Genomic DNA, 27,580 nt, shown 5'->3' on the forward strand with positions numbered 1-27,580 from the left:
AGAAATAAGTCCCCTTTATAAAAGCCAAAAAATTATTTTAAATAAAAAATTAAAAAAGGAGGAGGAGGTATATAACAAGGCAAATAGGAGTTAAACAAGTATGACTACTGAATCACTATATTAATATTCCTTCTAGCCTCCAATGTTTTGGAGTAACTGTTAGAAGAGAAAATCTGAGATAGTGGAATGCCAAACTCTGGAATCTGTTCTATAATTACTTGTTCAAGTGTGCTTTGAAAATTATTGCCTTTTTCTTTCTCTTTTTTGTATGTATGCTACATTTTACAATAGGCAGAGTTCTCAATTGCTGTGTCAGAGACCCGGGTTCAATTCCTGGTGCCTGCCCATGCAAAAAAAAAAAAAAAAAAGCTTTAAAAACAAACAACCATATCTTGGGCCATAAGACAACCTCAACAAATTTAAAGAACTGAAATCATAGTGTGTTCTATATCCAAATATAAATCAAACTAGAAATCGATAATAGGAAAATCTACAAACACATGGGCACTAGCCAACATACTTCTAAAGAGTATTTTACGTCAAAGGAAGTCTCAAGAAAAAATAATGAACTGAAAAGGAAAACAGCATCAAGATTTGTAGGACATACCTAAAGGAGTGCTGAAAGGGAAAATTTATAGCACTAAATTGTTAGATTAGAAAAGTCAAAAATCTAAACTTCCACCTCAAAAAAAAAACTAGAAAAAAGGGCAAAATAAACGCAAAACAAAAAAAGTACATAATAAAGATAAAAACAGAAATCTATGAAATTTAAAACAGAAAAACAATACAGAAAACAATAAAACAAAACCCTAGTTCTTTGAAATCAATAAAAGTGACAATTAGCAAATGACAAATAGAGAGGACATAAATTACCAATACAAAGAATAAAACAGAATATCACCACAGACCCTGCAGATAGCAAAAGAATAATAAACTCACATATAAACTTGACTTTTCTATATAATATCTTCCAGAAAATAAATGAGAAGGAAAATTTCCAGTAATACCTGTCATCACAGCCAAAAATAGGATAAAAAAAGAAAACTAAAGACCAAAATCCCTCACAAATATAGACACTAAAAATCCTTAACAAAATATTAACAAATAGAATTTAGCAATATATAAAACAGAAGTTTACACCAAGATCGAGTAGGTCTTCTAGGGATGCAAGGTGAATTAAATATTCAGAAAATAATCAATGTAATCTACCACATTATAACAAAGAAAAATCATATGACCAAATCAACTGATGCAGAAAAAGTGTGACAGAATACAATTTTTATTCATGATAAAAATTCTCACAAAACTAGAACATGTTTAAAAAAACAAAACAAAAAAGCTAACATCACAGTAATGAAAGACTGAATGCTTTCCTCTGAAGAATGAAAACAATAATAAGATACTCGTTTTCACCACTGCTACTCAGCAAAATACTGGAAAATCTAGCAAACAAAAAAAGGAAATAAAAGGTACACAAATTAGAAAAGAAGAAATAAAACTGTTCCTATTTGTAAATATCATGGTCTTCACAGAAAATCCCAAAGAATTTACCAAAAAACCCTAGGATAAGTGAGATTCATCAAAGTCACAGTATATGATTTCAACATACAAAGCGGGTTGTATTTCTATGTAATAGCAATGAGCACATGGAAACCAAAATGTAAAAACACAATGCCATTTGTAATTGTTTCACAAAACGAAATATTTAGGTGTAAATTTAATAAAGCATGCACAAAATGCTGAGTCAAAGAAGATCTAAATAATATTCGATTCCTATCAAAACCTCAACAAGATTTTTTTGTACATATAGGCATGATTATTCTAAAGTTTATATGGAAAAGCAAAGGAACTAGAATAGTTAAAATGATTTTGAAAAAGAAGATTCAAGTAGCAGAAATCATTCTATCTGATTTTCAAGAGTAATTATGTAGCTACAGTAATCAAGACTGGGTGGTGTGGGACTGGGTAGAGGTAAAGACATATAAATAACAGATCAGGACAGAAAATCCAGAAATAGTCCCACATAAAGACTTAATTTTTAAAAAGGTATAAAAACAATTCAACAGAGAAAGGACAGTGTTTTTAACAAATAGTGCTGGAACAAATTTGATACCATAGGCAAAAAATTTAACCTTGATCTACACATCACATCTTATATAAAAATCAATTCAAAATTATTGTAGATTTAAATCCAAAATATAAAACTTATAGAAAAAAACATGAATATATTTAGGACTTAGAACTTAGTAAAAAGTTCATGTTCTTGGACATGACATAAAAAGAACAAAAATTGACAAACTGGATTTTATCAAAATTTAAAACTTTTGTTTTGCAAAGACCCTGTTAAAAGAAGGAAAGAATAAGCTATAGATTGGGCAAAAATATTTGCAAATCACAAATCTGCAAAAGGACTCAGACCTAGAATATATAAAGACTCTCACCACTCACCATAAAATCCAAACAACTTAATTAGAAAATATGCAAAAGAAGAGATATTGTATAGAAGAAATACAGACTGCATATCTAAAAATGTTCAACATCACTAGCCATTAGGGAAGTGTAAATTAAAATCACAAAAGCTATCACTACACATCCATTAAAACACCTAAAATAAAAAAGTGACAATACCTATGTCGTGGGATCAACAACGCCTACCTGATCAAAAGAGGGAAAAGAAATGTAACCAAATAAGGTATCAATGGCTAAGAGATTTCAAACAGAGAAGCTATTCTGGAGGCTACAATTAGCCAAATCAGCTAGCTCCAAGAGCATCAACCAGTTGCACCCCCTTACCCCAAAAGGTCAATACCCCTTTTCAATATGAAGAAGTTAGAATGGTCATTGCCCAAATATCCCTACAGATTGGGAGAAAGAGCAAAGGAGGAGTTGTAAGAGAAGATAGGATTTAACAAATGCATATGACTGCTGAATCATTATATTTCTTTTTAGTCCCCAGTGTCTTATCTAGCTAGATAAGTTAGAAGGAAATACCTGACATTACGAAACTGTAATCTATCATACCATACATTGGAAAAAAAAATCTGTTCCATAATTACTTGTTAAAATGCACTTTGAAATTTACTGCCTTTTTGTATATATATTATATTTTACAATAAAAAATGTTAATAGTGACAATACCAAATACTAATGAGGATGCAGAAAACCCTGATCTCTCATTCATTGCTGGTGGGAATGGAAAATGGTTTGGCCACTCTGGAAAACAGTTTGGCAGTTTCATAAAAATCTATCTTAAACAGACAATATACTACTGAGCATATATCCAAATGAAATGAAACCTTTGTCCGCACAAAAACATGATCGTTCACAGCAGTTTTATTTGTAATAGGTAAAAAACTGTAAACAAGCACATAGGTATGTATGGATGCATATACTGCGTCAAACATAAAACATATTTCCTACTATGAATGGTAGTCAAAGAAATACAGAAACCATTGTTTCAGTTCAAAAAAGACAGCCTGAGGCAGAGATGACAAACTGACATTTTTGAAAGGGAGGGTAAAATCTCAGGATATGAAGAGTAAAGTAAGGCAGATGAAATAAAGCAAACATAAGGTAGTATATTACCAAGTATGCAGAGCTATGAGAAAACATGATCTATTTGGGGTGAATGCAGAGGGGAGAAGGAAGAGAATTTATCTGACCAGTGCCAGAGAAGAGACAAAAAAAAAAAAACAAAAAAAAAGGCAGCAAAATCTGTCATACAGAATATTAATTCCTAGGAGGAATTAAAAATATTTCTTCTTGTTTTCCTCAATGTCACCATTTTCTTTGCTTACAAGGTTAACTGAAGGGATTCATCGTGCCCAGGATTCAAAGGCCTATATCAGCAAGCAATGAGAACTTCATTCCAGAGCAGAGATTGCAATTCTCCTCTTGACCTACGCTGTAATCTGATTGCAGTTACTGGCCAGAAGGCAATGAGTAGTAGTGGGGGGCAGATCTTGAGAATGACCTTTGAAAAGAATTACTGCGCAGTCCTCAGGCAATGACAGATGGCTACTTTACTTTGCTAAAGGTAAAGAGATGTTTCTCCTTAAGGCTTCAGCAGGAATTGTGGGGTTCAAAATTCTCAGGCCTCCTATGTTTATCCTACTCTTTCCCTACCAGAGTCCTGACTTAAACAGAAAGTCTGTGCACTTAGCCACTTAATAATCAGATCCAGGACCAAGTTTGAACCGTCTCCCTCACGCAAACAGGTTAACAGTCTACTGTAAGTAAGTCATAGACATACTAGCTTCCAGAGTGTGTCTCAAGTTGACAATTAGCTGCCCTAAATCTAACATTTTGTTTTTAAGGCAACCTAAAACAACAGCTATCACCCCAAGCAATAATCCTTAAAATTAATATTGTCATGTCAATCAAGTGAAGCATCTCTTTTCCCCCAAGATGTTGCCTTCCATGAACCTTACCCCAATAAATCTCAGATGAAAGCATCGGAATTGTGATGCCACTGCATCCAGGGATAACCACCACTCCATTTATTACAAGCAACAGGTTATTCAGATTGATACATGAACCATTGAAACTCCAAAAATCTCATCCGAAGTCTGGAATTTGTAGGAGAAACCAAAGCTCTGTGGGGCCAGTCAGGTCTAGCCTGGGCACAGACATGCTACGGCTCCTGCCAATATGGGTATGCTGAAACTATGTGAAATTGACTTTTACCTCAGAGGAAGCCAAAAGAGCTAGAAGATGAGGCAACATTAGCTGTAGTGGTGGGGCTTCTGGTGGTAGATGAAGATGAGCAAATCCAGGAAGGTACATAAACTGGATCCAGTACAGGTACTGATATAGACGATATTATGATCTGTGGCCTATTCCTTTAAGATATCATTAAGAAGATAGGTGAGTCAATTAAGTAAACACTGGTACTTCACTGATCAAAAATCCTACTATGCATGATTTAAAATGGATAGAAATTTTTTTTCTCCCAAGTCTTGTCTTTTTAAAAACTAAAACAGTCTTGTACTGATTAAATAAAATGAGGTTATCTTAAAAGTCACATAGGCTACAAATCTTAGCATTTTCTTAAATTCTCTCTCTAACTCTTCACAACTTTCAACAAACTGATTGGAATTCATTTTCAAATTCTTCTTCCTGTCTCCAGCCCTCCAGCCCCAGCTCCTTTAAATCTCACTGCTTCCTTTACATCAGAAGTCACTAACATTCATTCACAGTTGATCACATCACTGCCTTCCCTGAGATATAAAAATTCCTTCCTAACACAATTTCTTGTGACTGATAAGAATTCTGAGTGAAAAAGGTTCAGCCATATCTCTTCCTATCTCTGATGTTTCAGCCATTCCCATATACTTGCTATTCTCTATATACACCAAATTTTCTCACATCTCCAGGTCTATCGTTACATAGTTTCTTCATCTAAAATATTTTTACACTCAATAAGTAGAAGTGTTCTCTAAAAAACCTGTAACTTTAATTTTGGTAAATGATTCCTTTTTAAAATACACTGGAAAATTTAGCTTTTAAAACAGAACTACAGGGCGGGCCACAGTGGCTCAGTAGGCAGAGTTCTCGCCTGCCATGCCGGAAACCTGGGTTCATTTCCTAGTGCCTGCCCATGCAAAAAAAACAAAAACAAAAACAAAAAAACCCAGAACTACAGTAAATTCTATCCCTAATTTACTTGTAGTATATATTCATACTTTTATATTTTATGGAATCCACTGACACAAATTTTGTTTTCTTGATAGCCCTTAAATTCCAATTACTGCTACTGCTATAATGTGGTAATAATGGGCCATGGTTGTTTCCCTCACAAGCAAGCAAGGGAAGAGCATGAGATTTGGAGCCAGACTAATTTGACCTTGACAATGTATTCTACCACTTATTAGACCCATAACTTAAAGTAAGCTATTCAACTTGTCTGAATTTCAGTTTCCTCATTTGACAACGGGTGATAAAATTCTTCCTTCATGAAGTTAATGCTATGATAAACTGAAACTACATGTAAAAAACCTGTCACATTGATTATAACAATCATGTTGATTTCAAAACTAGCTAAAGATAGTTCAAGAAGAAAATTATAGGCCATTCTCACTTATGAATACAAATGTAAAACCCCATTTCTCTCCAAAGCAAACCTAGCGATCAATTAAAAAATACACCATGACTAAGCTGAGCTTATTCTCAGAATGCAAGGATGATTCAGTATCAGAAAATCTACAAAAATACAATATCACATAAATACATTACACAAAAAATACCTTATGTCCATCTCTGCAGATGCAAAGAAGGCTTTTAATACAATTTGATTCTTATTCATAAGAACTCTTAGCAAGATAGAAAAAGAAAGGAATTTCCTTAACCTGATAAAGGGTACCTGTGCCAGTTTGAAGTTATTAGGTAACCCAGAAAAGCCATGTCCTTTAATCCTCTTTCAATATTGCTAGGTGGAATCTTTTTCATTGTTTCCATGGAGATATGACCTACCGAATTCTGGGTGGTAACTTTTGATTGATGGTTTCCATGGAGATGTATCTCCACCCATTCAAGGTGGGGTTGCTTACTGGAACCATTTTGGAAAAAGCTTTAGAGCCACCAGAATGGGCAAAGCCTTGGGGAAGAAAGTGAAGAAGCCTGAAAAGAAAGCTAGCAGACATCACCACGTGCCTTGCCAACTAAAAGAGAAATCCCGAACATCACTGGCCTTGTTGAACCAAGGTATCTTTCCCTGGATGCCTTAATTTGGATATTTTTATAGTCCTGCCTTAATTTGGACATGTTCATGGCCTGAGAACTGTAAACATGCAACTTAATAAACTCCCCCTTTAAAAACCCAATCCATTTCTGGTATATTGTATTCTGGCAGCTTACAGACTAAAACAGTACCTGATAAAAACATCACAATGCTAAAATATCAGAAATACAATAACAAAAATCAGAAACAAAATAGGGATGTCAATCACAATTTATAGTCAGTGTACCATAGGGATCCTACTCAAGGCAGTAAGATATGAAAAAGAAGCAGGAATTTAAAAAATTAAGTAGGATATATACCTTATTCATGGGTAGAAGCACTAAATAACAAAGATGTCAATGCTCTCAAAATTAATCTATACATGCCACATACTTCTGAAAATCTTAAACTGCTTTCTGTTTGTGTATAGATGTGAATGTAACTAGACAAACTGTCTTAATATTTATATGGAAAAGCAAATGGCCAAGAACAGCTAAGATAATTTGAAGAAAAATACAAGAGAGTAATCCTACAGACATTAAAGCTTACAGTATAGGCATCTCAAAATTAGAATAGAAAAAAGAGCAGAAACAGAGCCATACAAACATTAAAAAGGTAGCATTATAAATCAATTGGGAAAAAATGAACTATTTAGTAAGTGGTGCTAAGACCACAGTTATGTACATGGAGGAAAAAGTTAAATTAGACCTCACTTCTCACCACACATAGAAACAAATTCCAAATGTGAACACAGCTTGGCAATTCCTCACTTTTCTTTTTAAACATGAATTATCAAATGACCTGGTTATCCCATTTCTAGGTATATACCCAAAAGAAGTGAAAGCCAGGATATAGATAGAAATCTGTACATCAATATTCATAGCACATTATTCAAAATAGTCAAAAGTTGGAAACAACGAAAGTGTCCACTACAGGATGAATGGATGAACCAAATGTGGGATATACATACAATGGGATATTATTAACCTATATAATACATAATAAAAGGGGCTGCAAGGGTAGTTCAGTGATAGAATTCTCACCTGCCATGTAGGAGAGCATGCATAGCCCAAAAAACAAGCAAGCAAGCAAAACAAACAAAAATTCAACAATTCGTGCTGCAAAAATGGGATATTCACATACTAAAACAATGAAATGTGACCCCACCATACAGCATACAAAAAAAAGTAACATAGTTCTGATACATGCTACAACATAGATGAACTTTGAAAACAGTATGTTAAGCAAAATAAGCCAGACACCTAAAGACAAATAATTTTACTACTCCACTTATATGCAATATCTAGAATAAGCAAATTGAGACAAAAAGTAGATCAGAGACTACCAGAGACTGAGGAGTAGGGAAATGGGGAGTTATTCCTTAATGGATAGAGTTTACATTTGGGGTGCTGAAAAGGGTTTCAATAATGCATGATATACCGGGGGCCAAGATGGAGGCTTAGTGAGGTATGGGATTTAGTTCATCCTCCAGAGCAGATAGTAATTAGCCATCAACAGTACAGGACAACTGCTGGGGCTACATCAGTGATCAGACACACAGCATACCCCAGACTGGACATGCTGGACTGCTGGGAGCCCACTCAGAACCGTGAGTTCCCCAAGCAGTGGCGGCCAGCACCCCTCCCCCACAGGCTGCTTCCCAGAGGGGAAAGAAAAGAGACTTTACTAGCAGCAGGGGCTGAGAACAACCAAGCTCCGATTGTGGAATTAATTAACAAATTTTGACTACTAAAAATAGGCCCCCAGCACAGCTGAACCTTGAGTCAAAATGGAGGTTGCTGGATTTTGCCCCAGCGCAGAGAGGGCAGGGATGATGGAAACAGAAAAAAGAAAAAAAACAAACAGAGGTTTTTTGGATCGGATAGAAAATAATACTTGAAAGGGTCTGGGCCCTGAAGGAAAGGAGGGGGTAAATAGGACCCAGACATACACAAAGGTACAAATCAACTTAAACTCTTGGCTGGCAAACCCGAGGAACAGGAGTCCTGCTCTGAAAAGGATTTTTCATTTTTGTAGCTGTTTCCATGGTTTGACTACACTTTAGATACAGCTGCAGGACTTCTCAGGCTCCAAATGCCCCAGACATCGGCAGAATTGAGCTTGTTTCACTGTTTGTCTGCAGCCTGTGCCTTCCCAAGAACATGGGTGGGGTGAGCTCAGGAGGATTCCCTTCCTCAAGGAATTGAGACCCTAGGGTCTGGAAACTTGAATCAATTAAAGGCAGCCTATAACCTCTCCTCTGTCTCCACCACGAACAAAGCAGGGAGAGTCTGCTGAAATTAAAGGTACCACATCACCTTATGCTGGGGGACCCACAGGCAGAAAAGCGTCACATACTGGGCAGGACACGAAAAACACAGAGTCCAGAGGCTTCATAGGAAAGTTTTCCAATCTGCTAGGTCTCACCCTCAGGAAAAACTGGTGCAGGTGACTCATTCCTGCTGAGAGGAGGCCAATTTGGTATGGAAAAATCTGGCTGGGGTCTATAATACCTAAGTAGACCCTCCTAAGGAGGTGGGGGGGAGAGTCACCATACAGGAAGGGCAAGAACCAAGAACTGAAAACCTGTGATCTGTTAAATAAAACCAAAGCTAAAGGTCTAAAATAAGCTGAACTGAATGTCAAAGAACAGACAGACAACACAGTCAACCAGCAAGAAAAACCTACTTTTAAAAAAGTGCAAACAACCTCCAGAATAAACTAGTTGAGGTAATTAAATGCCTAGACACCAGCAAAAAATAATGAATCATACTAGGAAAACTGAAGATATGGCCCGGTCAAAGGAATAAACCAACAATTCAAATGAGATACAGGAGTTAAAACAATTAATTCAGAATGTTTGAACAGATACGGAAAACCTCATCAAAAACCAAATCCATCAACTGAAGGAGGATATAAGGAAGAATATATCTTCTTTATATAAAGGAGAAATAAACAAAAAGAAGAAATCAAGAGTCTGAAATAACAAATCACAGAACTTATGGGAATGGAAGGCACAGTAGAAGAGATGAAAAAAAATAATGGAAACCTACAATGTCAAATTTCAAGAGGCAGAGACAAGATTAATGAACTGGAAGACGTGACATCTGAAATTCGACAAGCAAAAGAAAATATAAGGAAAAGAATGGAAACATATGAGCAGGGACTCAGGGAATTGAATGACAACATGAAGCGCACAAATATACATGTTGTGGGTGTCCCAGAAGAAGAAGAGAAGGGAAAAGGAGGAGAAAAACTAATGGAGGAAATTATCACTGAAAATTTCCCAACTCTTATGAAAGACTTAAAATTACAGATCCAAGAATGCAGCGTAACCCAAAGAGAATAGATCCAAATAGACATACTCCAAGACACTTACTAATCAGAATAGCAGATGTCAAAGAGAAAGAGAGAATCTTGAAAGCAGCAAGAGAAAAGCAACCCATCACATACAATGAAAGCCCAATAAGACTGTGTAGATTTCTCAACAGAAACCATGGAGGCTAGAAGACAGTGGGATGATACACTTAAGTTGCCAAAAGAGAAAAACTGCCAACCAACAATTCTATATCCAGCAAAATTGTCCTTCAAAAATGAGGGGGAACTTAAAACATTTTCAGACAACAAATTACGAAGAGAAGTTGTGACCAAGAGACTGGCTCTGCAAGAAATAGTAAAGGGAGTACTAGAGACAGATAGGAAAAGACAGGAGAGAGAGATGTGGAGAACAGTGTAGAAATGAAACCTATCAGTAAAAGTAAAAAGAAGGAAAATTAGATGACATATAAAATCCAAAAGGCAAAATGGAAGAAGAAAGTACTGCCCGTACAGTAATAACACTAAATGTTAATGGATTAAACTCCCCAATCAAAAGACACAGACTGGCAGAATGGATTTTTAAAAAGGCCACATCTATATGCTGTCTACAAGAAACACATCTTAGACACAAAGATGAACATAAGTTGAAAGTAACAGGTTGGGAAAAGATTTTTCATGCAAATAACATTCAGAAAAGAGCAGGAGTAGCTATGCTAATATCCAACAAATTAGACTTCAGATGTAAAACAATTAAAAGAGGCAAAGAAGGACACTATGTATTAATACAAGGAACAATTCAACAAGAAGACATAACAATTATAAATATTTATGCACCAAGCCAGAATGCTCCAAAATACAAGGCAAACACTGAAAGCACTGAAAAGAGAAATAGACACATCTACCATAATAGCTGGAGACTTCAATTCCCCACTCTCATCAATGGACAGAACATCTAGAAAGATCAATAAAGAAACAGAGAATTTGAATAAATACAATAAATGAGCTAGACTTAACAGACATTTATAGAATATTACATACCACAACAGCAGGATACACCTTTTTTCTCAAGCACTTATGGATCATTCTCAAGGATAGACCATATGCTGGGTCATAAAGCAAGTCTCAATAAATTTAAACGGGTTGAAATCATACAAAACACTTTCAGAGATCATAAAAGATTGAAGTTGGACATCAACTAGGCAAAGCACCAGAAAATTCACAGATATATGGAGGCTGAACAACACACTCTTAAACAACCAGAGGGTCAAGAAAGACATTTCAAAAGAAATCAGTAAATATCTCGAGGCAAATGAAAATGAAAACACAACATACCAAAATTTATGGGAAGCAGCAAAGGCAGTGCTAAGATGGAAATTTACTGCCCAAAATGCCCATATCAAAAAAGAAGAAAAGCAAAACTCGAGCAATTTAACTGTGCATTTGGAAGAACTAGACACAGAACAGCAAACTAACTCCAAAGGAAGCAAAAGAAAAGAAATAATGAAGATTAAGCAGAAATGAATGAAATTGAGAACATGAAAACAATCGAAAATAATCAACAAAACCAGAAGTTGGTTCTATGAGAAAATCAATAAGATTGATGGACGCTTAGCGAGGATGACAAAAACAAGAGGGAGGATGCAAATAAATAAAATCAGAATTGGAAGAGGAGACATAACCACTGACCCCAAAGAAATAAAGGAAGTAATGAGAGGATACTATGAACAGCATTATGCTAATAAACTAGACAATGTAGATGAAATGGACAACTTCCTAGGAAGGCATGAACAACCAACACTGACTCAAGAAGAAATAGATGACCTCAACAAATCAATCACAAGTAAAGAAACTGAATCAGTCATTAAGAAGCTTCCTAAAAAGAAAAGTACAGGACCACATGGCTTCACATGTAAATTCTACCAAACATTCAAGAAAGAATTAGTACCAATATTGCTCAAACACCTCAAAAAAACTGTAGAAGGAAAACTACCAGCTCATTCTATGAAGCCAACACCACCCTCATACCAAAGCCAGACAAAAAATACAAGAAAATAACTATAGAACACTCTCTAATGAATATAGATGCTGTTCTGGTTTGCTAGCTGCCAGAATGCAATATAACAGAAACGGAATAGCTTTTAAGGAGGGGAATTTAATAAGTTGCTAGTTTACAGTTCTAAGGCCAAGAAAATGTCCCAATTAAAACAAGTCTATAGAAATGTCCAATCAAAGGCATCCAGGGAAAGATACCTTGGTTCAAGAAGGCCGATGAAGTTCAGAGTTTCTCTCTCAAGTGGAATGGCACATGGCAAGCACAGTCAGAGTTTCTCTCTCATCTGGAAGGGCACATGGTGAACATGGCGTCATCTGCTAGCTTCTTCTCTCCTGGCTTCCGGTTTCATGAAGCTCCCCGGGAGGCGTTTTCCTTCTTCATCCTCAAAGGTTGCTGGCTCGTGGACTCTCTGCTTCGTGGTGCTGCAGCATTCTCTGCTCTCTCTGAATCTCCCGTTCTCCAAAATGTTTCCTCTTTTATAAGACTCCAGTAAATCAATCAAGACCCACCCAAATGGGTGGAGACATGTCATCACCTAATCCAGATTAACAACCACTATTGACTAAATTACATCATCCAGGGAGATGATCTGATTACAATTTCAAGCATACAGTATTGAACAGGGATTATTCTACCTTTATGAAATGGGATTTTGATTAAAACATGGTTTTTCTAGGGGGCATACATTCTTTCAAACCAGCACAGATGCAGAAATCCTCAAAAAAATTCTTGCAAATCAAATCCAGCAGCACATCAAAAGAATTATACACCATGACCAAGTAGGATTCATTCCAGGTATGCAAGGATAGTTCAACATAAGAAAATCAATTAATGCAATACACCATATCAAAAATCAAAGCAAAAAACACACGATCATCTCAATTGATGCAGAAAATGCAATTTGACAAAATTCAAAATCCCTTCTTGTTGAAAACACCTCAAAGGATAGGAATAGAAGGGAACTTCCTCAACATGATAAAGGGAATATATGAAAAACCCACGGCTAACATCATCCTCAATGGGGAAAAACTGAAAACTTTCCCCTAAGATCAGGAACGAGACAAGGAAGTTCACTCTCACCACTGTTATTCAACACTGTGTTGGAAGTTCCAGCCAGAGCAATTAGACAAGAAAAAGAAATACAAGACATCAAAATTGGAAAAGAAGAAGTAAAACTCTCACTGTTTGCAGATGGTACGTTACTATACATCGAAAAACCCAAAAATTCCACAGCGAAACTACTAGAGCTAATAAATGAGTACAGCAAAGTGGTAGGTTACAAGATCCACACTCAAAAATCTGCAGTGCTTATATGTGGGAAACTGCTTATGGCACCGGCAGTGTGCCGGCCATCTTGTGGTCTGATGCCATCTTAGGTACTAACTCAAGTTAAGTTTTTATCTCAAGTTAAGTTTCTATTTCCTCACTTCTCCTCTGCCTTTCCCCGAAATCAGCTGACCAGCCTTGGCTGATCTGCCTTTCCCAGCTTGGTCTCCGCTGATTGGTTGCTTAAGTGCAGGGTAATGCCCAACCTCTGCTGACATCCTATACAAGTCACCTCCCCTTCCTTACTGCATAAATACCCTGGATTTACTCTCAATAAACAAGACTTGATCAGAATCCTGTCTTGTCTCCATTCTCTGTGTCTTTTGTCCCCCATTCTCACTCCCTCCCTCAGGTCCAGGTTCGTCTGTCTCGCGGGACGGGACACTTATATACACTAGTACTGAACAATCTGAGGTGGTAATCAAGAAAAAAATTCTATTTACAACTGCAACCAAAAGAATAAAATATTTAGGAATAAATTTAACAAAAGAGACAAAAGACCTATACAAAGAAAACTATAAAAACTGGTTAAAAGAAATCAAAGAAGAACTAGATACATGGAAGGGCATACCGTGTTCATGGATTGGAAGTGTCAATTCTACCTAAATTGATTTACAGATTCAATGCAATACAAATTAAAATCCCCAAAACTTACTTTTCAGAAATAGAAAAACCAGTAACCAAATTTATTTGGAAGGGCAGAGAGGCCCGAATAGCTAAAAATATCCTGGAAAGAAAAATGAAGTTGAAGGTCTCACACCACCTGACTTTAAAGCATATTACAGTGGTCAGAACAGCATGGTACTGGCATAAAGACAGATATACTGACCAATGGAATTGAATACAGTGTTCAGATATAGACCCTCTCGTCTATGGACAATTGATCTTTGATAAGGCAGTCAAGCCAACTCACCTGGGATGGTGCCTAGAGAACTGGATATACACATGCAAAAGAAAGAAAGAGGATCCATATCTCACACCGCATACAAAAATTAACTCAAAATAGATCAAAGACCTAAACATTAGATCTAAGGCCATAGAACTTTAAGAAGAAAATGTAGGGAATTATCTTATAAATCTTATAATAGGAGGCAGTTTCCTAGACCTTACACCCAAAGCATAAGCACTGAAGAATGAAATAAATGAATGGGAATTCTTCAAAAGTAAACACTTTTGTGCATCAAAGAACTTTGTCAAGAAAGTAAAAAGACAGCCTACATAATGGGAGACAATATTTGGAAACAATATATCAGATAAAGGTCTGGTTTCCAGAATATATAAAGAAATTGCTGAACTCAACAACAAAAAGACAGACAATCCAATTACAAAATGGACAAAAGACATGAACAGAAACTTCTCAGAAGGGGAAATACAAATAGCCAAAAGGCACATGAAAAGATGTTCAACTTCCCTGGCTATTAGGGAAATGCAAATCAAAACCACAATGAGATATCATCTCACGCCCACCAGAATGGCCATTATCAAAACAGAAAATGACAAATGTTGGAGAGGATGTGGAGAAAGAGGCACACTTATCCACTGTTGGTGGGAATGTCAAATGGTACAACTGCTGTGGAAGGCAGTTTGGCGGTTCCACAGGAAGCTAAGAATAGAATTGTCATATGCCCCGGCAATATTATTGCTGGGTATCTACTCAGAGGACATGAGGGCAAGGACACAAATGGACATTTGCATACCAATGTTTATAGCAGCATTATTTACAACTGTCAAGAGATGGAAACAGCCCAAATGATCACCTAAGATGATAGGCTAAACAAGCTGTGGTATATGCATATGATGGAATATTATGGAGCTGTAAGACAGAATAAATTTATGAAGAGTTTAACAACATGGATGGTCCTTAAGGACATTATGCTGAGTGAGATTAGCCAGAAACAAAAGAACAAATACTGTATGGTCTCACTGATATGAACTGACATTTGTGAATGACCGTAGAGAATTTCAGTAGGTAACACAGACCATCAGGAGATAGAAATAGGTTAGATATTGGGTAATTGGAGCTGAAGGGATACAGATTGTGCAACAGGACTGATCGTAAAAATTCAGAAATGGATAGCACTATACTACTTAACTGTAATACAATAATGTTGGAACACTGAATAAAGCTAAATGTGAGAATGACAGAGGGAGAAGCCCTGGGGGCACAAACGAAATCAGAAAGAAAGATAGACGATAAAGACTGAGATAGTATAACCTAGGAATGCCTAGAGTGAATAATGATAGTGACTAAATGTACAAATTTAAAAATGTTTTTGCATGAGAAGAACAAAGGAATGTCAATACTGCAGGGTGTTGAAAACAGATCGTAATTAATATTTTAAAATTTTACTTTTTGTGTGAGAGTAGAGCAAAAAATGTTTATTTGGTACAAAATTTATATTTTGATTAGTGCATTTCCTAATATAACTTATGTGTCAGCTTAATTGAACACGGAACTTTGAGTTGGGCAGGAGATTTTGTAGGTTTGTCCAGAGTGATGACCCGATAAATCCCAGAGTGATTTGAACAGTGAATATAAATGTACTTGCAAAATCCCCTTGGGGGAATGGTGAGAAAGGGGGAAAATTCAACTTTCTCAAGTGGAGAATTCTTGATATTCTCACAAGCAGTGGGGATAGCCAAAGCAATAGGCTGAGCCCCCAATCTTTGGGTTTGTTCATATGAAGCTTAACCCCACAAAGGATAGGCTAAGCCTACTTAAAATTAGGCCTAAGAGTCACCCCCAAGAGAACCTTTTTTGTTGCTCAGATGTGGCCTCACTATCTCAGTCAACATGGCAAGCAAACTGACTGCCCTCCCCCTCTCTACATGGAATTTGACTCCCAGGGGTGTGGACCTTCCTGGCAATGTGGGACAGAAATCCTAGAATGACCTGGAACTCAGCATCAAGGGATTGAGAAAATCTTCTTGACTAAAAGAGGGAAGAACAAAATGAGACAAAATAAAGTGTCAATGGCTGAGAGATTCCAAACAGAGTCAAGAAGTTATCCTGGAGGTTATTTTTATGCATTTATATAGTTAGCACCTTTTTAGTTAACATGTAATGGAGAGGCTAGAGGGAACTGTCTGAAAATGTAGAGCTGTGTTCCAGTAGCCATGTTTCTTGAAGATGATTGTATAATGATAAACCTTTGCAATGTGACTGTGTGATTGTGAAAACTTTGTGTCTGATGCTCCTTTTATCTACCTTATTGGCAGATGAGTAAAACATCTGGATTAAAACTAAATAAATAATAGAGGGAACAAATGTTAAAACAAATTTAGTAGATTGAAATGCTAGTGATCAATGAAAGGGAGGGGTAAGGGGTATGGTATGTATGAATTTTTTTCTGTTTTCTTTTTCTGAATTGATTCTAATGCTCTAAGAAATGATCATGATGCTGAATATACAACTATGTGATGATATTTTGAGTTATTGACTATATATCAAGAATGGAAATGTACAGTAAGAATGTGTTTGTACGTTATGTTTAATAAATTTTTAAAAAATGGATGATAATATAGCAGCACAGCAGTGTAAGTGTAATTAATGTCACTGAATTATACACTTAAAAATGGTTACAATGGCAAATTTTATAGTACATATATGCTATGCTAATAAAAAAAAATTCCAAATACATTAGATCTAAATGCAAAGGCAAAACGTAGAAACCCATAGAAGATAACAGATGAACAATAACTTTCTATCTACAGGGTGGAGAAGAAGTTTTTTTTAACATGCATAAACTTTAAAAGAAGGCACTCTACTTCACGTGTGCCAACCCCACCCTGAGACTCCCCCATATACTCCACACACCTGAACCCCATCACCTGACCCCTTCCAAGCTCCATGAGCCACCGTCCGACACCCACTGTGTGTTCCTACTCCACACCCACACCCCTCACAAGTGCGTATCCCTACACTAGCCTGACCCACCTCTCTGGTCCAAGCACAGTCTTGCCCCGACCGTCCTGAGACCCATCCATGCACCCGCAACCAGCCCCTCAATCCCCACCTCTCCCTCCCTGCCCTGTGCAGGTGGTTGCCTGTACATCTGAGCTACAGGTGCTGACCTTTACATCTGGGCTACATCCGCCCCCAGCCCCTGCAGTCTGGGAACCCCATTCTGCTGCTCCTGAGCTCTGCGAACATGTACATAAGCATACAGCCCTCCTAGATACATGCACTTGCATACCACCCCTGCCACACACCCCCCCCCACTACAGCTCTAAGCAAGTGCTGACCTGCTCATCCATGCCATTCCCATCCCCAGCACACATAAACACAATCCCACCCCATTACCCCTGAGACCAGAATCTCAACCTCCAGACCTGTGCACATCAGGGCCCTGCCCACCGAGCAATACAGGCACACAGCCACATCCTCCCCACTGGGCACCCACACATCCATGCACCAACCTCTTGACCACTGCAACCCACACCCCTCGCCCCACACAAGTGCACACTTTACCTCACCCCCCAGCACAAGTGTCCTACTTCCAAACCTGGCAGGTGCTCATGTGTGCATCTGTGCTACATAGCCCCCACTCTGCATACGCATGCACCCGTTCCCCCAACCCACCCCTGCACTTGCACACTCGTGCCAGTGCCCTGCCCACTAAATCACCTGCCCCTGAACTACGCCCTACAATCCCTGCAACCTGTGCTCCACCCCTACACACTCGCACATCCTGCATCCCGGCCCCCCTGGACACCTCCCCATGCGCAAGGACACACCTGCACCCTGCCGTCCCTGTGCTGTGACCTCTGTGCCCTGTACCCCAGACCCTCATACTCACAATCCCCACTCTCCACATGCCCACCCACATCCTGTCTGCACACCAGCCCCTGTGCATCTGCACAGCCCCCTGCATCTGTTTCCTACCAAGCCTTACTTCTGGGTTCCCCATGCTGTACCCTACTCTTGTGCTCCAAGGCCTGCCTGAGCTACACCACACCCCCAGGACCCCCACATCACATCCCCAGGACCCCACACCCTGCTCTCCACACTTAAAGACACCAGCATAGTGTGCAAAACATGTACCTATAACTGCACTGCAAGCTGTCACTGAAAGTTCCTGCTCTACATTCATCCTGCTTTAAAATACTGAAGGAAATCAACTTCCTAACTAACTCCATCAAGATATTTACATGCCTCAGGCAACAGAAGATCACTAAGCATATGGATACAATCCAGCTAATGAACAAATTAAAAACACTGGAGACACGGACATTGGAACAATTAATCAAAGACGTTCATATAACTCTACCAAATAAAATCAGCGGGATGGCTAATAACATAAAGGAGATCAAGAAGACACCAGAAGAGCATAAAGAGAAATTTGAAAGAATATACAGAAAAACAGGAGACATCACAGAGATTAAAAATGCTGTAGACCTAACAAAAAATGTACTAGAGACACACAACAGATTTAAAGAAGCATAAGAAAGAAAAAGCTACCTAGAGGAAAGGACAATGATTTAGAACCCACAAAAGAACAAATGGAAAAAAAGACGGAAAAATTTGAAGTCAATGCCAGAGAAATGATGTACAAAACAAACTGCAAAATTATGAGAATCATCAGTGTTCCAGAAGGCGAAGAGAGGAGTAAAGGGCTAGGAAGAATACTTGAGGATATAATGGGAGAAAACTTCCCAACCCTTATCATGGACATAAATATGCACATCAAAGGTCAATAAGCTCTAAACAGAATAAATCCAAATAGGCCTTCCCCAAGACACATAGTAATCAGTCTGTCAAATGTTAAGGAGAAGCAGAAAATCCTGAAAGTGACTAGAGAAAAACAATCTACTACATACACGGTAACCATATAAGACTGAATTTGGACTACTCAGCTAGCTCAAAGGAGGTGAAAAGGCAGTATAATGATATATACAAGATCCTAAAACTGAGGGAGAGATTAAAATTTTCACATATAAACAAATGCTGAGACAATGTCAACAAGAAACAGGCCCTACAAGAAATACTAAAGGAAGTTCTGCCAGCTGAAAAAAAGAGACAGAGAGGGAAGTCTGGAGAAGGGAACAGAATTGAAGAGTATTAGTAAGGGTAACCTAAAGGATAAAAAGAGAAAGAGGAAAAATAATATATAGATCTTACAAAATCCAAAGGATAAGATGGTGGATTCAAGAAACACCTTTACAATAATAATTCTTAAAGTTAAGAGACTAAACTTACCAATTAAAAGATACTGATTGACTTATCTTAAACAAGCAATGGGTCAAGGAAGAAAATGCTAGAGAAATCAATACTATCTGGAGACAAATGAAAATGAGAATACAACATATCACAACTTATGGGATGCAGCAGAGGCTATGCTGAGAGGGAAACTTATTGCTCTAAATGCCTGTATTAAAAAAGAAGAAGGAGCAAAAATCAAGGACAAGACTTGAGGAACTTGAGAAAGAACAGCAAACTAACCCTAAAGTAAACAGAAGAAGAGAAATAAAGATTAAGGCAGAGTTCAATGAATTGGAGAACAAAAGAAGAATAGAAAAAATCAATAAAACCAAAAGCTGGTCTTAGAGAAAATCAATAAAATCGATGGATCACTAGCAAGATTGACAAAGAAAAAGAGAGAGTGAGTGCAAATAAAATCAGAAATGGGGGGACCCTTAAGAAATAAAAAATCATTGCAGCATACTATGAACAACCATACACCAACAAACTAGACAACTTAGATGAAATGGACAAATTCCTGGAAACACATAACCAAGCTACACTGATTCAAGAAGAACCAGAAGATCTCAACACAGCAATTGAAAGTAAAGAGATTCAATCAATCATCAAACATCCTCCTACAGAGAAAAGCTCAATGCCAGATGGCTTCACAGGGGAATTTTATCAAGCATTCCAGAAAGAACTACCACCAATCCTATTCTTTTCAAACATATTGAGGAAATGGAACACTACCTAACTTATTTCACAAAACTAGCATCACTTTAATACCAAAACTGGGTTATAAGAAAGGAAAACTACACACCAAGCTCCCTAATGAACATATATACAAAATTCTCAATAAAATACTAGCAAACTGAATCCAACACCACTTTAAAAGAATTATACACCACAAACAAGTGGAGTTTATATCAAGAATGAAAGGATGATTCAACACAAGGAAATCAATTAATGTAATACAGTACCTTAACAAATCACAAGGGAAAAATCACAGGATCATCTTCATTGATGCTGAAAAACCATTTAACAAAATTCAACATCTTTTCCTGATTTTAGCACTTCAAAAGGTAGGAATCAAAGGTAACTTCCTCAGTATGATAAAGGGCATATATGAAAACCCCACAGCCATAAACCATATTCAATGGTGAGAGACTAAAAACTTTCCCCCTAGGATCAGAAACAAGATAAAGATGCCTTCCATTATTACTCAACATTGTACTAAAGGTTCTAGCTAGAGCAATCAGTCAGGAAAAAGAAATAAAAGGCATCCAAGTTGGAAAGGAAGAAGTAAAAATTTCATTATTTGCAGAGGACATGACAGTATACTTGTAAAATACTGAGAAATCTACCATAAAGTTACCTGAGCTAATAAACAAATTCAGCAAGGTAGAGGGATATAAAATTATTGTGCAAATACCAGTAAAGTTTCTATACAAATGCAAAATTAATTAAGGAAAAAATTCTATTCAAAATAGCAACTAAAAGAATCAAGTATCTAGGAATGAACTTAACTAGGGATGTAAAGGACTAGTACACAGAAAACTACATAATATTGCTAAAAGAAATCAAAGAAGATCTAAATAGGTGGAAAGATATTCTGTGCTCATGGGAAGGAAAGTTAAATCTAGTTAAGATGTCAATTCTACTCAAACTGATCTACAAATTCAAAGCAGTACCAAACAAAAATCTAACTACTTTGAAGTCTTGGAAAAGCTAATTACCAAATTCATCTAGAAGGGAAAGAGACCTGGAATAGCTAAAATCATCCTAAAAATGAAAAACAAGGTGGGAGGATTAATACTTCCTGACTTTAAAATTTACTATTAAGCAACAGTGGTCACAATAGCATGGTACTGGCATAAAAATAGTATTGATAACTGAATCGAATCGAAAGCAAAGAAATAGACCACCAAATCTATGGTCAACTGATTTTTCACAAGGCTCCCAAATCCACTGAACTGGGACAAAACAGTCTTTTCAATAAATGGGCATGAGAGAACTGGAGACCAATAGCCAAAAGAATGAAAGAGAACCCTTACCTTATACCGTGTACAAATATTAACTCAAAATGGATCAAACACCTAAATATAGGAACTAGTACCTTAAAGCTCCTAGAGGAAACTGTAGGGAAATATCTTCAAGACCTAGTAATAGGAGGTAGGTTCCTAAACTTTATACCCAAAGCACAAGCAACAACAACAAAAAAATACACAAATGGTAACTCCTCCAAACCAAATGCTTTTATGTCTCAAAAGACTTTGTCAAAAAAGGTCAAGAGGCAGCCAACTCAATGGGAGAAAATATTTGAAAATCATGCATCAGATAAAGGTTTGATATCCTGTATATATAAAGAAATTATACAACTCCACCACAAAAGAACAGCTCAATTATAAAATATGCTAAAGATACAAACAGACGTTTTTCTGAAGAGTAAATACAGATGGCTAAAAAGCACAAGAAGAGATGCTCATTTCCATTAGTTTAAGGGAAATGCAGATCAAGACTACAATGAGATACCACTCACACCTATACAAATGGCTGCTATTAAAGAAACAGGAAACTACAAATGTTGGAGAGGATGTAAAGAAACTGAAACACTTATGCACTGTAGTGGGAATGTATAATGGTACAAACACTATGGAAGACAGTCTGGCAGTTTCTTAGGAAACTAAATATCGAGTTGTCCTATGACCCAGCAATACCACTACTCGGTATATACCCAGAAGAGCTGAAAGTAGAGTGACATTTGCATACTGATCTTCAAAGCAGCATTATTCGCAATTCTCAAAAAAATGGAACAATCCAAGGGCCCTTCAAATGATGAGTGGATTAACAAAACGTGGTATATACACACAATGGGATATTATGCAGCAGTAAGATGAAATGACATCCGAAGCACATGAAAAGATGAATAAACCCTTTAGAACATGATGCTAAGTGAAATAAGCCAGACACAAAAAGACAGCTCCTGTATGACTCCACTTTTATGATTCGATAAAGGTAAAATCAGAGGTATATAAAAGAGAATAGAGGGAACCTAGGGATATACAGAAGCTCGAAATGGGTGAACAGTTAGCTAATAAAGTTGAACTTAAATGTAAGGGAATAGATAGAAGCAAAGGCAGTTCATTAGTGAGTCTATAAGAAGGTGAATATGATTGAAAGGGGTTGTACAGAGCCGTGTATTCACCTATTAACACTACAAACGTAAGTTCTTGCAACGAACTTACAAAGAACTTGCAAAGCATTCATACTGCAAAGGCATGAATCTTGTATAAAAAGTGTATATGTACGGGGTATAGGGAGAAAACCGCTATTGCATACTACGGGCTACGTTTAACAGGAAAACATCAACAGTACCACAGCAACACCAGGGGTAAATAATGGGGGGGGGGGAGGGACAAGGGTTAAGGGGAGGTTTGCATTTCCTATTTGGTGAGCATGTGTTTATTGGTTATCTTTCTCTTGGGAACAATGAAATTATTTAAAATTGAGAGTGTTAATGACCTGTTGACTCTGGACATTATATATGATGCCTAATGAACGGAGGTGGCTGAAGGATACACTGACTGAGAAGTAGATTGGCGAATGATGGTGTATACATATGATCGAATACTCCACTGCTACAAAAAAGAATGGAGTTGTGAGGCATGCAACATTATGAATGAACCTGTGGGACATTTGGAGAAGCAAAATTAGCCAGAAACAGAACAGAAAATATTGAATAGCCTCATTTAGAAAATACTTATAAGACAACAGGGGCCTAGATTGTAAGCTCTTATAGCAGTCACATTTCCTCCAAAGCAGTAGCTGTTATTTCTAGATTTTGAGAGGCTGTTTTATATATGTATAACCTGGTATTTTGAGATAAGAATGAAGGTTGGGATTAAGGTAATTCAGAATAACAGGATTAAGGAAGACATAATCAGTATTTTAGAACTTCATCTACTCTTCGAGACCAAAGGAAGAAAGGTTTATTTTCTCCAGAACCAAAATTTTCTGTAGCACATGGTCTAACTCAACCTGTCTGGATAGATCATTTAAACAATCCAAATACAGGGAGCCCAGAATAAGAATGAGGGCCTTTAATCCCATATAGCTTAATGTTAAACCTGGATACATCCTAGAGTATATTAAGCAGATAATCAAAAAGTATTAGCAAAGTCCCTTGAGGGACGGGAGAAAAAATATGGAACTAGTAACTTTACCACTAGGGAAACCCCTGATACTGTGTCATACATTAGGGACACCCAAATCAATAGGTCAAGCCCTTGATCTTGAGGCTTGCTCTTGTAAAGCTTATACATGTAGCAGAGAGACTTAGCATACCTATAGATGTACCTAAGAATTACTTCCAGAGGACCTCTTTTGTTGCTCAGATGTGGCCTCAATCTCTATAAGCCCAACTCTGCAAGTGAAACCACTGCCCTTTCCCCTATGTGGGACATTATATCCAGGGGTGAAAGTCTCCCTGGCGACATGGGAGATGACTCCCAGGGATGAGCCTAGCCCTGGCACCATGGGATCAACAATGCCATCTTGTCAAACGATTAGTAACATCTTGTCAAAGGATTTAAAAGCCGATTTGAAGGGGCTCACTGGCCAAAGACCAGACATGCTAATCAACAAAAGTAAAACACAATAATAACTAGTACTGTTTGTCATAATTTAAGATAGATATACAAATATTAAGCCTTCATTGGTCACCAAAGAATAGCTCAACCTTCAGTGCACCAAGACAGTCATCACCACATACCATTAGGGTCTGTATTTTTATATTTTTAAGTAATTTTATGAATAAATTACAGAAGAGAGAATAAAGGGATAATGAAAAACTTCACTGACACTTTTATTAATAATTTAAACATATCAAAATGTTTATTCAACATTTTTTCAAAGTACATATACCTGATATGAACAACATCTTCAGAACCTAACGGCTCAGCAACTGCCATGCATGAATGTGGAACATATTCATTTTATAAATACTGAGTCCAGATTTCAAGTACATCTTTAATAGGTCCTAGCCAGTAATTCTGGCTTTTCTTGTACTTTCATCATCGAAATGCAATATAAGGAGAGAAAGCCACAGAAGCAAGAAGCTGAAATCAGTGAAATCCGGAAGAGAAGGGAGAGACAAGCAAATGTCACCATATACCTTGCCATATGACAGAGGAGCTGAGGATCACTGGCAGCCAGTCTTCAGGAAGAAAGTATTGCCTTGATGATGCTTTGTTTTAAACATTTTCCCGGCCTCAAAATTGTGAGCAAACAAATTCTTTAACTCAATCAATTCCACAATATTTGCTTTGAGCAGCACAGGAAACTAAACCACCTATTAATGTACTGTGTCCATTTTTCTTTTGGACAACTTTATCCTTAATTTCTTAATGTATGCCTCATGTTTCTCTTTGATTTCAAATTTAAATTAGTCTGATTCCAAAGCCTGTTAATTTTAGCACCATGATGATTCTACTGAGGCTAAACACTTATTTCCAAGTCCAAAAACCTTGAGTGGTGTTCGCTGAGAGCTAGAATTTCAGGAACAGATAAAAAACTGCAGTTCTCTGAGGTGACCAACAGTGAGTGATCCACAAATGCAACTGAAAACCTAAGTCTTTAGAGTGCCAAGAGTCAATCCAAAGGAACTCAGAAATAATAATCAGAAGTTAAATGATTGGGTACTTAGAAGATCTCTGAAGGGGTTTAGCCCACCTCTGCTCAATTCATTCACACTGACTGGATTTTTAATCTGTTTATTAGTCTAGTGATAACGCTAACATCAAAATCAGGGCGCAACCTGGATAACATGACAGAAGAGAAAACCAGAGTTCATCTTAAACTTGGTGTACTGATGATGACTTTGTGAGAATCCACTGACAGGATGTAAACAAAAAGCACAAAGTGTTGTGAATTGTTAGATAATAAAGTTTCTTTTATAGACTAACTGGGGTGCTATAATTCATCTGACCCAATAGCATCATGTGGACAAGTGATGCTTTGATCTGTGTTGTCTTCTACTTTTTAGTGAAATCCAAGAGAATCAGAGAAACTGACACAAAACCTGACACTGAATTAATGAACCCCAGAAATGCTTGCCTTCCGACTTGTTATGAGATACTAAATCCATACTGTTCAAAAAAAAAAAAGAGAGAAAGTATGCCATAAAAGAGGAAGACATGAGAACTAGAGAAAGAGTAAATCTAAACCAGAAATGCAGTGAAGGAGCATCTCAGAATAAATGATACACAGCCAGCCTAAAATGGTCAAAACTGGAGTTGGACAGCTCTAAGAAAGATGACTCTAGGAAAAAAGAGGGATTCAAACCAACACATTAATAGATATTATGATTCACACAGGAAACATGGGAGAACATGGATGGTGAAGACGTATCAAGAGACACACAATTAAAACTGTAGGAGGAAAAAGATGAATAAAGAGAACATAAAGCAAATTAGTATAATGATTTCAAACTGATAAAACTAAAAATAATCGATGCTATCTTTATATCAAATTTCTATTTTTTTCAGTCCCACCAGACTGGACACAGAGAGAAAGAAAATAACCTTAGCACAATGACTAACAATCAACTTACGGGCAAAGTCTGAAGTCTTAATTCTCATGGCAGAACAGAATGTAGATGTTATCAACCTGGTCAAATAGAAAAGACAGGAAATGAAATGGAAGAAAAAAAGGCAAGTTGAAGAAATGAACAGAAATCCTAGTATCCTCATTTTATACAGTGGGGATTTAAAATGTAATATCAAAGAAGTTAAATATCTTATTTTCATTTTGAAGCTTCATGTATATTACCCCCTCTACGCACTCTCTGGATGTTCCATAGGAACATCCCATGTATGATCTTTTAGGCTAAAAATTCCGAAGGTACAAATTAGAATTAATACATATAAAGTCCTCTATTTTTGTTATAGTTCAAAAGATCTATTGCATATTATTCAGGACTTTATTTTTTTTAAACAAACGCTACCTCCATCCTGCTTCTTCAATGTAACCTCTAATGCACTTTCTCTATCTGCGAATTTTCTATTTCTAGTCATCTCTTATAAATGATATACAATTTCTGTCTTCACATGCCTTGCTCGTTTCACTGAGCATGTTTTCACGGTTTTCCCATGTTGCAGCATGCCCCATAACTTCATTTTTTCTTATGGCCGAATAATATTCCATTGTGCATATGTACCACATTTTGTTTATACATTCATTTTTTGATGGATACCTGGACTACTTCCAGCTTTTGAGTATTGTGAATAATGCTACTATGAATACCAGTGTATAAGCATCTGCTTGCAACAACATTTTCACTTTCTTTTGGTATATACCTTGGAGTGGGAATGGGTATAATGGTAATTCTATAATAACATTCTGGGGAACCATCATATTGCTTTCTATGGTGGCTGCAGCATTTTACACTTCCACCAACAACACAATAGAGTTGCAATTTTGCCGTACCTTCTCCAACATTTATTTTTCATTCTTTAAAGAACCCTTCTGGGTTGAAGTGATATCTCCACTGGTGTTCTTTTTTTAACTGCAGATTTTACTGAGATATATTCACACACCTTTTCATCCATCCTAAGTATATAATCAGTGTCTTACAGTATCATCACCTAGTTGTGCAATCAACATCACAATTTTAGAACATTTTCATTACTCCAAAAAGAAAAATAACAAATAGACAAAAGAAAAAGAAAACCCACAGACCAAATAAACCTTATAGCCCCCTATTACTGACCGCTAGTATTGGTGTGGTATATTTGTTACTGTCAATGAAAGAACATTTTAAGATATTACAGTTAACTACAGTCCACAGTTTGCAATAGAGACTTCTGTCCCGAAATACAACTCTGTCATTAACTCTTAATTCAAGTATCATACATTTATTCTAGTTCATGAAAGAACTTACATTTATAGTGTTAATCCTAAACATCATCCACCATAATGCTCA

At 37.0% G+C, this 27,580-nt stretch overlaps 1 protein-coding gene across 11 annotated transcripts in view; it reads right to left on the reverse strand.

Moving 5' to 3' along the window:
* CLOCK (clock circadian regulator) overlaps window positions 1-27,580 on the reverse strand; it is a 203,183-nt gene that overhangs the window by 139,317 nt on the left and 36,286 nt on the right. For 7 of the 11 annotated variants that reach the window (XM_077136912.1, XM_077136905.1, XM_077136911.1 and 4 more), the window contains exon 3: window positions 26,210-26,265. The exons of the other annotated variants lie outside the window; for them this stretch is intronic. The gene's annotated coding sequence lies outside the window, so the exon portion shown is untranslated. The remainder of the gene's footprint in view (window positions 1-26,209; window positions 26,266-27,580) is intronic. 11 annotated transcript variants of the gene reach the window in all.

The sequence above is a fragment of the Tamandua tetradactyla genome, chromosome 19 (assembly GCF_023851605.1).
Source record: "Tamandua tetradactyla isolate mTamTet1 chromosome 19, mTamTet1.pri, whole genome shotgun sequence".
Taxonomy (NCBI): domain Eukaryota; kingdom Metazoa; phylum Chordata; class Mammalia; order Pilosa; family Myrmecophagidae; genus Tamandua; species Tamandua tetradactyla.